General features: G+C 46.0%; 1 protein-coding gene and 1 long non-coding RNA gene across 3 annotated transcripts in view; both read right to left on the reverse strand.

The window, feature by feature from the left end:
* SLC24A3 (solute carrier family 24 member 3) overlaps window positions 1-15,573 on the reverse strand; it is a 481,544-nt gene that overhangs the window by 109,610 nt on the left and 356,361 nt on the right. The window lies entirely within an intron of this gene.
* Window positions 5,071-9,289, reverse strand: LOC118352249 (uncharacterized). The gene is made up of 2 exons (XR_004809094.2): window positions 5,987-9,289; window positions 5,071-5,661 (listed from the first exon to the last, which is right to left on the reverse strand). It is a non-coding gene; the product is annotated as an uncharacterized LOC118352249 (long non-coding RNA).

Below are 15,573 nucleotides of genomic sequence, written 5' to 3' on the forward strand. Positions count from 1 at the left end.
CAGAAAGCCTGTGCTGGAAAGAATATCTTTTCAAAATAAGAACAGCATGTTAAGATATAAGAATATCTTTTCAAAATAAGGATGCACAAATCTGGTGATAATTCCAATGGCAGGCTCATGGAATTGAATCTGTATCTCTTAATGGCAGTCAGTATAAATTGCTAACAATACTAAGAATCGGTTGATGTCAGCTTCAGAAACTCACATGTTGCTTGTTACATTCTAGCACCAAAGCTACATTTTATAGAAAGAAAGGGAAGAAGAAGGGAAGGGATGGATAAGGAGGGAAGGGAGGAAGAGAAGAAGGAAGAAGAAAAGAAATGAAAAAAAGAAAAGATCTTTGTGGAGAAAGCTTAGTAAAAGTTCTATTTGGAAACAGACTAGGCAGTGGATTGAAGTGATGGAAAAAATTGTAGAGAAAAAACTAGAAATAAACACAGGGTGAAAGTCTAAACATCAGACAGCTGCGGTTGAACTGGGTGAGAGTGTGGAACTTTAATTAAATCTGCTCAGTCAAGCACTTCATACAAATTGGTCTTTAACCATTCCACGTGGTCCTGGGTTTCCCCAAATCCAAGGCCATTGCAGGACTGAGATGAAGTCAGTGAAGTCTATTGCTCTCACCTGGTATTATCTGCCTATCAGGAGTCAGATGCCCCAGGCAGCTGTGCAGGGAGGTGGGAGCATTGACTTTTCTGTGAAACAGCTGCAGGGCTGAGGGCCTGCTCTGCCATTTCCTGGCAAATCCCTGACGCCTCTGAGCCTGCTTTGTCCTTTGTCAGATGGAATAACTTTTACTGTATTAGTTAATCTACTGCTCTGTGACAAACTACCCTCAAACTTAGCAACTGAACACAAAAACGCTATTATTTCACAGAGTTTCTGAGGGTTCAGAATTTGGAAGTGGCTCATCTGGGTCATTCTGGCTCAAGGTCTCATTAGGTTACAGGAAGATGTTGGTTGGGGTCACAGTCATCTGATGACTTCCAGGAGTAGAAGAAACTGCTTCTGAAGTGGCTCAGTCACAGGGCTGGCAAATTGGTGGTGTTGGCAGAAAGCCTCAGCTTCTCCCCACGTTGACCTCACCACAAGGCTGCTTGAGTGTCTTCACAGCATGGCTGCCTCTTCCCCCAGGACAAGTGACCCAAGAGAGAAGGGGAGGCAGAAGCTACTGTGCCTTTTATGGCCAGCCTCCAAAGCCACATACTGCCTTTTCCACAATATACTATTGATTACATGGCTTTTCCTTGTTTAGTGTGGGAAGGGAATAAAGACCCCTGAATACCAGGAAGTGGTACGTCACCTTGGAGGCCAGCTATCATATTTGTCAAATATTTGCCTTCATTTCTCAAATTAAGGGTAACTATACCCTGATGTTATTAGGAGGGATAACCAAGAAAATGCACGTGTAGTGCCTTGCTCTCAGTAAAACCCATCGCCTCTCACTAGGATACAGGCCAACTTTAGTCTGGGGAAGATGAAAACTACAGGGTACACTCAATGCAGGCACCACAGAGAGAGTCTGGAAAGTAGGGGAAGCTCAGCTTGAATAGAAATCTGTCACATTACAACCTTAAAGTAATACCTGGGAGATGACTCTTTAACTGTGAGAGACAGATAGCATGTTGGCATGTTCACCAGACTGATTCGCAGGGAAACTGTGCGACAGAGTGGACTCCTCTAAAGGGAAAGGAAAAATGTAGGCCAAGGGCAGAATGGGCTGCATGAACCTATAGACAGTTCTGGTTTCAAATATTCTGACCCGTTGTTCATAACAAACCACCAAACCACTCAAGCAAATTCCAATACTTCAGCACCCAAATGGCTTCCCAATTTAACTCTTTCACCTGGAAGTGGCATAAACCTTGGTCAGACCAAGTATTCCAACATGGGTGTGGGAGGAAGGGGAAATAGACCCCTGAGTGGGGGAGGCAAACACTCAGACTTGGGACTCGCTAATCAGAATGGTCACTGGAAGAGGGGGATGCTGGGAATTTGAAGGATAAAAGGATTTGGAATGAGACGAAGAGGAGAAGGTGGCTAAGGCTAATGGACTGCATACTCTTTCAGGAACGGAACAAAGGCTGAGCGAAAAGGGGTTATTCTGATGTGAGGATACAGAGCTGGAGAGAGGTGAGGGAGGGTGGGGGGAGTCACTGGAGAAATTCCTCAGAGGCGGCAATTTGGGTTTGGAGCCAACACCCAAAGGCAGATAGGGTGGGGACTCACACTTGGGTGGTATTAGAGATGTTGCCCGTGTGGCATGAACCTGGTTTAGAACCATCTAATGCCTTGACAGACCTTGGTTAACATGCAGATTTCTGATTCTTTCCACCCTTTGTGATGTCGCACCAGGAAAAGTGCTCCCAAGTATTTCCCTAGAACAGGGTCCTGAATGAAACCAAACCCTTCATCGGGACCCTCAGGAGCCAGGCCAGCCTCACCCCTGGCTCTGCCATCTGGGTCCTCCCTTTCCAGAAGCACTGGCTTCTTCTCTGTTCCTGTAAGTTGCCCCATAGTTCCCATCTCATGGCCCTTGTGTAGAAGTTCTCTGCCTGGAAATGTTCTAGGTCTTTGCCCATCTGGCCGCAGCCCCAAAGAGCCCTTTGCTCCCTGTAGCACGTGAGGCAGTCCTGTTCCAGCCCTTTACTCTCCATGAGTCACCAAGGTTACCCTGTCTTAGTATCTTCAGACTATTTCTATTGGAAATGACCTTGTTGATTTAATGGGTGCTTATTTACCATCTGTCTTCCCTCGGCTGGAATAACAGGGGCCCTTTCAGTCTTGTCATCATTTTCCCAAGCACTAGACCTACCACTCAGTAAATGATCACGGATTAAGTAAGTGGCTGGACCACACCAGGGCTGTGTGGGGCTGCCCTTTGTGGGATGATGCCACTGCAGCCCCAGGCCTTCCTTGGAAATTCTTCCACACACCTGGAATGATGGGGCTCACTTGCATACCCGGCTCAGTGGGAGCAGAGCCCCAAGGTAGCAGCAGTTGGTACCCCAGGAATTCACAGAGTTTTCTTGGTTTATGAGCATGCATAGCTCCAAGGCTGGCAATATCACACTTAATTCCAGAATGAATAAGTGATTCGATGAACAACAAGAAAAGAACTAAAGGGAAAATGTGTCTGGACACTCTGAAAGCTCCGGGAACCCTCTCCTTCCTTCTGACAGAGAAAGGACTTCCCTCTGAAACAGTGGCTAAGTGGTTTGACACCGGCCAGCCCACTTGGGCAAACAGATATTTAGACCGTCCACAGGATCTGGTTACAAATACAAAGTCAATTCTGGTCTACTTATGGGGTTCACTGATTTCTGTCTCTGGTGGAGCTTGCTTGACATCTGAGCACCAAAAGCCTTCAAACAAACTCAGAAATACCGACTATGGTCCCCACTTCTTCACACCACTCTTTTCTTTGGAAAAGGAGAGAAATTAGGGAATGCAAAATTGAAAACATAAATAGCCAACAGCATGCACCCCCCACCAGGGGCCTGGCTCATCAGTTGGGGACCTTCAGTGGGCCGATGCTGTGGCATGGCCAGGAGTGCTCAGACCAGAACCCCACAGAATTTTGGGCCAGGACCATGTAGGACTAGTGAAGTAAGCCCCAATCCTGGCCACATCAGGGCCAGAGACTTGATCACTCATAAGGAGCCTTCTACTTCTAAATCACACTTGGGTTCATCCAGGAGGAGCTGGCAGGGTCTGACAGCAGGATCTAAAGGCAACAGAAGGCTGAAGAGGGCCAGAAGTTGAACCTATCACTTGGATAAAAGCAAGAGATTTTTCTGCCTTACCTTGGTCTACAGCTTTGTGCAGGAAACCAACATCTCACCAGGGACACCCCTGAGCTTTGCCTCCTCAGGGCAAGTAAGACCCCACCTGGCTGTCCTTCTCCATCTTTCCTCCTTTTCCCGGCAAGAGAATGGACTCCTCTAAAAGGAAAAATGTAGGCCAAGGGCAGAATGGGCTGCACGAATCAATCAGGGGCAACCCCAAGCAACGTGGGACAGTGGGAGGGCAAGCCTCTGCTGCTCTGTGCTGTGGAAAGTTCCTGCACAATAGCAGGGGCATTAGAAAGGGTCTTGACATCAATTTTGTCCCATAACACATTTCACTACCTGCTGTAGTCAGGCGTGTATACACGCAGCTCAGAACAGTCTCAGCTTCTGCAAGGAGCCATCATCTGGTTTTTCATTGAGAGACAGCCCCCCCATCCCACCCCCCGCCCCCGACTAGGCTGCTGGTCTCAGCACTTTCTATAGAAAGTTCTATAACAGAAAGCCTTAAAGGAAATTCCATATATGTAGACACTTCTAGACTAGAGAGAAGAGCTGACAATCTGGGGTGGCCTCTTCCTTCAATCGCAAATCGTGTTTTTTTCTACGACCTTCTACCAAGAGAGACCTCCCTGCATGGCTTTGCTTCGCTGGGTTTTGTTCCACAGTGATTAAGGATACAAATTCTAGAACGGGACTGTCTAGTTCTGAATCCCAACTCTGCTGTTCCTGGATGTGTGCTCTGGGACAAGTTTCCTCACCTCGCTCTCTGGGCTCAATCTTCCTATCTATAAAATGAGATAAACAGCTACTCCATGGGGTTGATGGAAGCATTAACTGAGTTGATATCTGTATCTAGATCTATAACATTTTATATGAACTCAGATGAAATCCCAATAAAGATGAGGTGTTAATACTAAACCTATTTTTTTTTAAAGTCAGCTTAAAAAATATTTATTTATTTGAGAAAGAGACAGAGAGAGAGAGAGAAGAGAGACAGCAAAAGAGGGGGTTGGTGCGGAGGGAGAAGCAGACTTCCTGATGAGCAGGGAGCCCAATGCAGGGCTCAATCGCAAGACAGTGGCTTAACTGACTGAGCCACCCAGGTGCTCCTAAAACTATCTTTAATTGAAATTCAAAATAGATGGTAACTGGAAGCAGAAGAATGTTACATATTGTTAAAAAAACAAAAAAGGAAAAAAGGCAACGATGCTACGGGGAGCCCAGAACCCATGTTTCTAAGCAGCAGAGTGTCACAGTAATCAGAGGCAGAGCAAGAGAGTGCAAAAAACAAGGTTTACTGTATAATAACCAAGATCTTGACATGATGAAAGCTAGGGGTCCCATGCTGTTAACAGTTGACCTCGCCCTGCATCCCCCCACTGGGTGCTACTGCATCAAGTACCCTAATTCTGATTTTCTACGCCCCAACTGCAGCCACAGTTTGAGTTGGGGAAAAAAATGACAAACAAATAAAGCACACCCAAGCTATTTTCTTGCCCTATCTCCTGAAGAGTGGCAGCTCATGTATATCCACTGCAGGAAAGAGAGTGCCCCTTCCTGCTGCGTAAACATAAGCCGTCCCTTGGTTGAGTCAAGGGGGTCAAGGGGAGGAAAGCCCCAGGCCAACCTCTATGCCATTTGACTGTAAAAGCCAGACATTTGGTACATGAGCTCTCTTGTTGCCCCAAACCGGTCTGCATGCTATCCGGAAAGGTTAATGACGTTTGTTTATTTCTCACTTGGAGATTCAGGCTCAGGTCCAGTCTTAAGGTTTCCATTTAAATGCAGAGTGATATTTCCCCTGCAGGAAAGAGCAGCTGGATCAGGAGGGCATAAATGTCTTACTTCACATAAATAAAAGGAGATTGGCCTGGAATAGAAAAAAGTGAACTATAAAAGTGTTTTGTTATATTAAAAAAAAAGGCAAAAAAGAAATCCACAAAATTTTCCGTGGTTGCTTCTCCTGTTTTAAAGTTGCAAACCGAGTCCTGCCGGGTTAGCAAGTAGAGACAGGGCTCATTGGGAACTCAGAGAACCTGGAGTAAAGACAGCCCCATGGTACCGCAGCCTAGTATGATCTGATAAGATATCCCAGCTCTGTCCGGACCCAGGGTAGGTAGGGGAAAGGAAGTGGTAGAGAAAATCATGAGTCAAGCCACATCATAGTAAATGCTGGGGATTTCAACTGTTCTTACCTGACTTCACCAAATGCAAGATCATGACTACCACCGAGCTATGGAGCTCCCAGGTGTCAGCTGCAAGTTCACAGAGACTGAGGGTAACATGAGATGGGCATTGCAATCCAGGACTCCGGGGTCACTACATCTGAGGTCCTAGATGGAGCTGATCAGGGCTTTCTCTTGCAGTGACACCGGCAGGGGCAGTGGCTCTGTAGGACAGCTGGGCTGGGTTCCTCAGGCAGGCTGAGTACGGCTGTGTGTGACAAAAGCTGCCTAGCAAAGAGGCTGGTGACTAATAGATGGCTGATCAGGCTTTGAATTGAAAAAAATGAAAATAAAATCCCACAATGTATTTTGGCCTCCTTACCAAGTTTCTGGATCTGACACACCAGGGTAGACTTTAGAATATGTTAGATAATACGCTGGCTATGCTCTGAAAACGAACCCTCCTCAGTTCTCATGACTGATTTGTACTCATTTGTATTGCCAGGACCCATTTATATGGGTCAAGACAAAAATCTTGAATCTTCTATGATTTATCTTATTCTGTCACCCTCACTTCTAGTTCATCAGCAAATCCTCTTGGCACCGTCTCCAAAAATATTCTACATCTGACAACCATTTCTTATCATTGTTACTGCCCCAAATTCAACTCATGCCTCACCATAGACTTCCGAGCTAGTTTCCCTGCCACCATCTTGTCTCCAGAGGGTGCCTCCCCCCCGCCCCCCGGGTAGTTGGAGTAAATTTCCCAAAGTATAAATTAGGTAATGTTACTCTATAGCTTGCAACTCTCCAGTGGCTCCCCATTTCACCCAAATCCTCACCATGATCTGCTTCCAACCAGAGCTCTCTCTCAGCCACACTCTGCCTTCCCTAGGCTCCAAATAGGCCCTTTTCCTGACCCGCAAACATGGCACACTTGTACCTGTCTGAACACCCACTGCTCTTTCTCAGGTTTCCATATGGAGTCGCCATGAATACTTGCTGGCAGAAAATGGCTTCGGGCACTGAGCCACTGCCCACTTGGTGACTGATGTCATCGTTGCCGATGTCACTGATCATCATTCCACCAAACCCACAGAGCAGCTTGGTGCCACAGGTGTCCTTGCCCTACAGGTGAGCTGCCTGGGCTCAGGGAGGTGACGTAGAGCTTCCCTACAGTTCTGCAGCCTGCAGCCTCCTCCTGAAGCTCAGGGTTGCTGGGGATGGTGGTGGTCACTGCACATACCCCTTCCTGCTGCGCTTGCCACTGGTGTTTTTCTTATTCTACCTTGTGAGGTTAGTAGACCAGCCTTTTACACTGTCTCCGGGCAGAAGCTGTCTTGTGCTTAGGGGTCATGCTCTCTCTGCTCAGAGAGACTTAACAGTTCAAAGCAGTGCCCAGAACCAGAGTCTTCATTTTAGATGGTGCCATTTTCTTCATGGAGTGGAATACAGGAGTATTTTCTCACCCCATGAACCTATCAACAGTTTCAAAGGTCCTTTTCCTGAAAACTCTCTATGAATTGGTATTTCTTCTCCCATCTCCTCTCTGTGACCCTTACTTTGCTTTATTTTTCTTCACAGCACTGACCACCGCCTGCCATAATATATCATCTCCTCCTTTCACTCCCTCGCTATCTCAAACTCTGTCTGTCTGTCTGCCTGCCTGTCATCTATCTAATCTAGCAATCTATCATCTTTTTTGGGTACTTCACATCCCACAGGCCACTGCTAGAATGTGATTTTGTTTCACTAGTATCTCTTCAGTGCATACTAGACACTCAGTAAACATATGTTGCATCATTCAATGAACTGACTGACCAAAGAAGGAATATAAAATAAACATTTCCTCTTAGATGATAATCAATGGATTATTACCCTGGCTTTAAACTAACAGATGACAATACAAAGAGACAAGCTACCTTTAATTACCGTTATTGTGCAGGCAGCCCAGGATTGTAAGTCCTGGGGATTCTCAGTGTCAGGGGCTGGCTATGGCTCATGCCATGGGCACTCTGACCATAGCTGCTTGGATCCAAAACATGAAATCTGGTCTGTTCTTTGCCCATGCAATGCTCTGTATGTGTGCCAGGTGGTGGGGGGAGGAGACAAGAGCTAAGAGCAGGGAGGACTCTGATGGCCACCCAGCAGAAGGCCTTCTTTGTCTCACTACAGATATATTTTCATGACTTGCTACGCTTCTGTGTGCTCTTATATCATGGGGAGGTTTCTAGGACTTTGTGTCTGGGGTGGAATTAGAAGGTCATGATTAGAATTCTTCACCTCCCCTAGTGCTGCTGCAGGCTCTGACTGAATAAAGGGCAAGTGTCTTGGTGAGGGGCTCTCTGTGCCAAGTGCTGGGATGCCTGCACCCCCATGGAGCCCAAGTGTGAGTGCACAGGCCCAAGACACCAGAGTCCACCAGAAGAACGTTAAGCTCAGCAGATGCCACATGCACATGCCATTTGGGAGTGAGGGGCATCTGAGGATCCTTCGAGGGATGGTGAGAATGACCGCAACATGGAGGGAGCTTGCTGGGTAAGGCAGGGGCTAAACCTGCTCTCTGAGTTTGGCCTGAGAGAGAGCTAGTTAGCTTGGTGCTGCTGGCTGGATCCTTGCAACCCTAAAAGCCTGGTTCTGTGGCTGACACACTGCTCAGCCTCTCAGAGCTCAGTTTCCTCTTTTCTAAAAACAATGTCCTCGTCATAGGGCTGTTGTGAGGACCAGGAGCGTTAATATACACAGAGTGGCAAGACAGTGCCTGGCACAGGGTAAGGACCTAAAGCGTGTCGGTTAAAGAGAAATACTATATAAAACAAGTATCTGTCTGTCAGAGATGCTTCTATCCTCCCTACATTTACCATCAATATCCAGCTTCAGCTGCTGGTCGGGGAGAGGGCTGGTTGTTCACAGCTTATATCTCTTTTTGTGATTTCACTAAGGGGGAGTTTGGCTCTGATTCAATTTGGCACCAGCCCACAGGGCAGATTCCTACTAAGAGCCCCACTCATCTACACCAGTGTGGAGGACACTGTGTTCACTTGGGCAGGATCATGGAAAGAAATGTCATTTGTGTTGAAAAGATGGACTCTCTTTGGCGGGTGGGGGGTGCGGTGTCCAGCTGAGATGGCTGTAAGGTTCTGGTCTCCTTGTGCATTGAAAGTCTTGGCCAACCCTGAGAATAGCCCCTCCAAGGATGGAGCCGATCTGAAACCCCATCCCCTTTGTTCACTTTCAAAGAGCAACGTGAGAATTATATGGGAGGAATGTCCGGCTCCGGCTGCCAGAGATGTCTGCTTTCCTCCTCACATTTCTGGAACTGTGCATCTCAGCTCTCAGTGACTGCTACACACAGTCAAGCTGGTTGAAGAGAGGTGACCTCTGTATTTTCTCCCATACAACTGAAGAGTACCACTTCTAAGTACCTCTTTTGCAAACCCACATGCCAGCAATGAAAGAAATAAAGCATGGCCAAGACCACTTTAAATAGTTTCTAATGGCCCTAGGCTCTAGTGAAAGTGGAAGTGAACTGGACAGAAGGGCTTGGGGAGGGGGTCCAATGTGATGGTTAGAGGATGCCTGAAACAGTGGCAGAAAATGACAAAACTTCAATTTAAAAAATGGGCCAAGCTTTGAACAGAGTCTCCATCAAAGAAGATACTGGATGGCATATAAGCAAGTGGAAAGATGCTCAACATCATGACTCGTCAGGGAAATGCATATGAAAAACCATAGTGATGCCACCCACTCTCACTAGAATGGCTAAAATTGAAACAAAATGAAACAAATAATACCCAGTGCTGCTGATGATGCAGAGTGTCTGCATCCTCACATAGTGTGGGAAATACAAAATGGCTCAGGTACTTTGAAAAACTGCTGGCATTTGCTTACAAACATGTTCACTCTGCAACCCAGCAATTGCACTTCTGTATGATCCACCCAAAAGAAATGAAAGCCTGTATTCACATAAAGACCTGTGACAGATCTATCAGGTGTGTTATACCAGTCAGGGGGAAGCAGCCACTGAGGCGGCATGTGATACTGCAGTTGTCATTTGGTCATTCATCTGTTTTGGATAACTGTCAAGGACCAAAAGCTATATATTTGGGGTAGAACTGATCACATTCTCAGTTCTGGGGAGAAGAAGATAAGGGATGGGTAGTTCTGGATTACCCTAAGCCAACAGGGTTACTCTAGTTCCTTTGGGATTGGTTCAGGGATGGTCAGGTGACCCAAGTTGGCCCACTCAGATTTTTGTTTGATCATGTCAGGTGAGGGATGAGAAGTAGGGTAGGTAGGGAGACATTCTCCTTCTCTTTTGGTCATTGTGGTGTGTGTTTATGAGTCATGAAACAGCTACAGTCACCTTTTGCCTCAAAGGATAGTCTAAGGAAGGAGTCAGAGAAGGCTGGTGATAAGAGAATCACAGAAAATGGGCTGGAGCCCTGAGCAAACCATGCCTGATGTCCATTTTCCTCTGTTTCAAAGACACTGATAAATTTCCTTGATTTAAGAAGCCAGTTATAAGTGGGTTTTTTGTTGTTGTTGTTGTTGCCTGAAGCTGAAGGCCTCTTAACTAATCTAAGTGTGGGTCCAGGAATGGATCTGATTTCAGGAGATCATTTCAAGGAGGCAAAATAAGCCAGGGACAAGTGCAGTAAGCCAAAGTCAAAGCTAACAAAGAGATCTGGGATGAGGATGCAGAGGCCATCAAGATTGAGCACCACAGAGGTGGGTGGGTGACTTTAATGGAACTCAGGGTTGGGAACAAGTGTGTGTCAGGGGAAGATCAGGTATGGGGTCCTGTCAGTACCTGGCCTTGAAGGGGCACTGGGGATGGCTGGGGAAAAGAAATGACCAGGAGACACTGAGGGCAGACAGCCAGTTATAGAACTGGGGCATCAAGAGGAGACAGTTCATGCTGCCTGGGCCAGCTGGCCAACAATGGCTGCCTCCTGCCCAAGGCCAAGCTTGGTCCACGAATTTGAGCTGAGCTGAGCCTGCAGATGGGGCTCAAGCAGGTACATCTGCTCTTCTGATTTCAGTTGGTCTCAAATGAGGGCTGGGGATCTGCCTTCTAGCAAAGTCTTCCTGAGGCAGGTGCCCAGCAGCTGTCACTTGGAGAAGTTCTTATTTCACTGGAATGTGACGGATGCAGTGACTGCTCCAGATAGACCTGACCCTGGCCTTGGTTTACTCCCACAGCACAAACTGTCCTCTCCTACTCATTGGATCAAGTACTAGAGCATCCTGCATCCAGAGCGAGGCCTTTGGTGGGACCTGCTCCTCAAGTGCTCCATGGACCTCTCACTCTCCCTTGTGCACTTTTATCTCCCTTTCTAGGGGGAATGGCAGGACTCCAGGCCCTGTTTTCAGGGATGTGTGTGGGGCTTCTCGGTCTCAGCTGGTGGGTCCCCCAGTGTCTTGGGGAATCTGGATGCTCTTCAGAACTGGAACATGGTAGGTGATGAGTTGGGTTTTGTCTGGAGAACAATAAGCTAGGGACCAAGGTGTACAGGGTAGGCTGGGGTGGTCTGTGGGTCTCTCACCATGTTTATTAGTCTGAATCCTCCATCTGTTTAATGGAAGTGAAAGTCTGGTGGTAGATGATGCCATCTATCTATTATTAGAGAAGCTTCTAGCCAAGCACTGGCTGGGCTAAGTACCTCCATCACCCATCCCTGGTCACCACTATTGTGCAGATAGGTCCTTTCTTTGCATTGCCCCAAGCTCCTACACCACCCACTTTTAGAGAACGCATAAATGCTAGAGATAACCATAATAATGCAAGCATAACATCTGGGAGTTTTCAGCCATAGGCTCCCCATGAGGAAGGAGAATGAATTTTACCATTAGTACACATGGGTTCCAATCCAGGCTTTGCCTGCTCAAAGCAGCACCTCCTGTACCCAGGTCCCCTTTTCCTTGCTGTAAGTGATGCTAATACTATCTTATAACTCAGTAGGTGTATTTCTACAAATATTTGTAAGGCACCTTGTGATGCCTGCACATTGGGGAAGTTTAATAAATGAGAGCTGGGGTTGGAGATATATATATTATATATATGTATATATAATATATAATATATATACATAAATATATGGAATTATATATATATATATAATTTCAATCTGAGTTTTCTTATTTTTTTCCATTTCTCTGCTGAAATTCTCCATCCACTCATTTATTTTTCCCATCTGTCCCTATTTAAGATAGATATTTTAAATTCTTTTCTGCTAATTCTTGTATCTGTATCATCTGTGGTTTGCTTCTGCAGCTGCTTTTCCTTGGTTATGAGTCCTATTCCTGCCTTCAAACAGGTTTTGGATTTTATTACTGCATCCTGGGAATCATATATAGAAGAAAAGTGAGAACTGAGGATACTGATTTTTCCTCCCCTAGAAATTTCAAGTTCTGCTCTCATCTGCTGAAAGCGAGGACGTGATTATTCAGATTTCAGCAAGTGTTCATCTGACTGGGACTGGATGGTGGGTCACTGTGGTCAGCCCCACGTCCTCCACCCAGCTTCGGCAGGAAGGGTTAGTCTCTTAGATCAAAGGACTGGATTTGGGATTCCTCAGTTTCAGGTGCTGGGAGAATGTGAGAGATGGCGCAGTTGGAATTTCTGCTTCTCAGTTCTGCCTTCACTTGTGTTTTCACTAGCACATTTGGGTGGGGTGGAGAGGACTACTGTCCTCTGTTAAGCAAATTATTGTTGTACATGATCATCTTTCAGACTCCAGGACATCCTAGCTGTCTCCAGCACCACCAGGAGCCCGGTTGGCTTCATCTCTAGTCTGCAAAGTTCTGGATGTTCACAGACTTCTGCTCTCCCTGCATCCAGACCAGCCAGGACTCAGCTCACTGACAAAGGGCTTCTCTCTCTGGAAGTCACTTCATCAGGTCTCTCCTGCCTCCACTATTCTCCAGTAGTCCCATTTATGAGTATGATTTTTATATTACCCACATTGGTTTTTGGTGTTCCTGTGGGAGCCAAGGTCTTCTGTGTCCTAACTGGAAGCAGCAAGCGCCTAGAATGGTAGCTGTTATTTTTAGCACTGGAGGAAATTCCCTAAATGCAAGACATCCTGGTCCTGAACTCTTTAAGAATCAGCCTAGTGCTAAAGCTTGTGTTTCATTAAGGAGAGTCGAAAATGAGACCAACTAGGTGGCTTATTTTTAAAGGCTTAAGTCGAGTTTGTAGTGAATGCTTTGTAGGCTACACTCATGTCTTCCTACCTTTACCGTTTCAGGTCCTTCCAGGGCCTAGCTTCTATGTCTTTTTGCTTGGAGGTTTTCTCCCGAAGTCCACCCTGCCCATGTCTAGCAGGAGCAGTCCTTACCAACAATTGGTGGAGGCTGGTGGATAAACACCCCATCTCCCTTCTTGGATTGGATACCTTGGAGACCTGTGTTCTAGACAGTCTCCCATTCTCTCAGAAGTAAACCCCAGCTGCTCACAGTGGTAACTTCCTTGCTAACACACTTTCCTTGGTAACTCTCTGCCTGGTCTCACTTACCCCCTCTCTGGCATGTCCTGGGATCACCTTTCAGATAAACTACCTGCCTTGGAAACACTGCTTAGATTCTTCGTGGAAACCAAACTGATGGCAGGTTTCAATTCAGATGTGCAACCTCTGGGTGCTCTTCGGGTTTGTGTTGAGGGGCCAGCACGGACAGGGTGTAATGTGGACAAAGATGATATCAGCTAAGGTTAGATGGCCCTTGCCAGAGAATGTCAGGCACATTTCTAGAATGCCAGGAGAGCTGATGCTAGAGTTCTTTATTATAAAGTGGAGCCATCTGCCGGTCTGTAATAACTGGAATATGAATATCCTAATATAGGATGCAGTTAAACTGTTTACTCTCTCTTTGTGGTTATGTCTTTAAAGCCTAAGAGGCTCTGGATGGTGGATTTAAATTAATAAGTTCATTGTTTTGCAAAATTGGCATGAAGTTTTTGCAACACAGTATGTAAAATACATTAGTCTGTTGCATTGAGAGTTTGGTGTTCCCTCTCCTATTATTTTTTTGTTTTTATTATTTTTTATTATTTTTTTATCTTGTGGGGATGCCAAGAACCTCTCTAAAAGCCACTTTCTAAGAAGCAATTTTCTTCCTGTCCCATAAAACTCCCCAAAGCACCTTAGGCAAACACCAGAACGCCGGGTATGTTTGCAAACTGCAAATACGGCAGACATTTAATTACATCGAATTCATCAGAACCCTAATTGAGACAGGAACTCAAACCTTACTGCTTAATTACTTTGATTTCAGATGAGTAACAGATTTGGTCATGAGCAGCCCTTCAGGCCAGAATACATTAGAAAGAGGCCCAGGGGCACTCGTGGGGAATTCTCACAGTCAAATGAAAGTGCGGAGCCACATAAATAACCAAGCTAAGTGAGACCCATGATTGGATTTATTAATCAGCTCAATTTCCAATATCCATCCCTAGCTGTGGTGTTTCACAGCACCTACTCCACCACCTGGGAATGCTTCTGCGTACATAAGGCAGGATTCATTTCTCACCTCTTTTTCCTTTCCCTCCCACTGACAAGCTAGCATGAGGTGAAGCCCAGTCCTCTAAGATCATTCTTCTATCAACATCTCCTCATTTGGACTTTCCTTTAGAAGACTTCTCCCTGACCTTCCCTTCTTTCCCCATCTGGCACCCTGTGACTGTTCCACTAGTTAGTAAATTCTGTCCACTTCTTGGCCAAATGATCACAGTGACTTACGATGGGATTTGGAGGTGAGGACTGCATGGATTGTTACTCTTCTGAGAGCTGATAATGGCATCTTTTATTGAGCATTTACCATGCGGGCTGACTCCTGCTTAATGCTGAACATGTTATGTTTCATCCTCATGGTGATGCTAGGTGGAAGGTGGGCTTATATCCACTTGCTTTATAGATTTGAAAACAGGCTCGGAGGGGTGAAAAGGTCACTTCTCCAACATTTCACAGCCAGCAAATGGCAGAATCGGGATTCAAACCCAGGCCTGATTTCCAGACCCATGTTCTTTCCAAAACATAATTTTGCTCCCTCTGCAAAGACATCATGGATTCTACAAACACCTGAAAGCAGAGAGGTAGATGGTCTTAGCAATCTCCAAGTGGGCACAAGACAGGGAAAAACAGAAGGAAATGCTGGCATCCAGAATCATCATGTTGGGCGACTTCTACCAACATCATGGTGGCTACTTCCCTCCACAATGGTGCAAGGCTGTGAGATAAGGTTGCAAAGACCTTTCAGAGGGAGCCAAGTGCCTGGAATTCAGCATGTGCTGAAGTTCAGGAAGCAATCTGCCTTTTAAGCAGGTGTTCTAACCAAGCCAGCAATTAACCGCATTGCTAATAAATTATGAATACAAATGAATGCAAGCCACTTCATATGTAATTAGTTGCCTGCATTTACTAGAGACCTCCCAGTCATTTGTTTCATTTCTTTATGTTACTTCTCCCCCTTTGGGCTCACCTTTCCATCAAGCTGCAGGTACAAATGACTAATGAACTAATGACAACATGAATAACGGCCAGGCTAATAATCATACTGCTAATGGTGACAATGTTAATTAAGAGAGTGTGAACAGCAACAGCCTCTTCTGCAGGATG

This window comes from Canis lupus, chromosome 24, assembly GCF_003254725.2.
Source record: "Canis lupus dingo isolate Sandy chromosome 24, ASM325472v2, whole genome shotgun sequence".
NCBI lineage: Eukaryota > Metazoa > Chordata > Mammalia > Carnivora > Canidae > Canis > Canis lupus.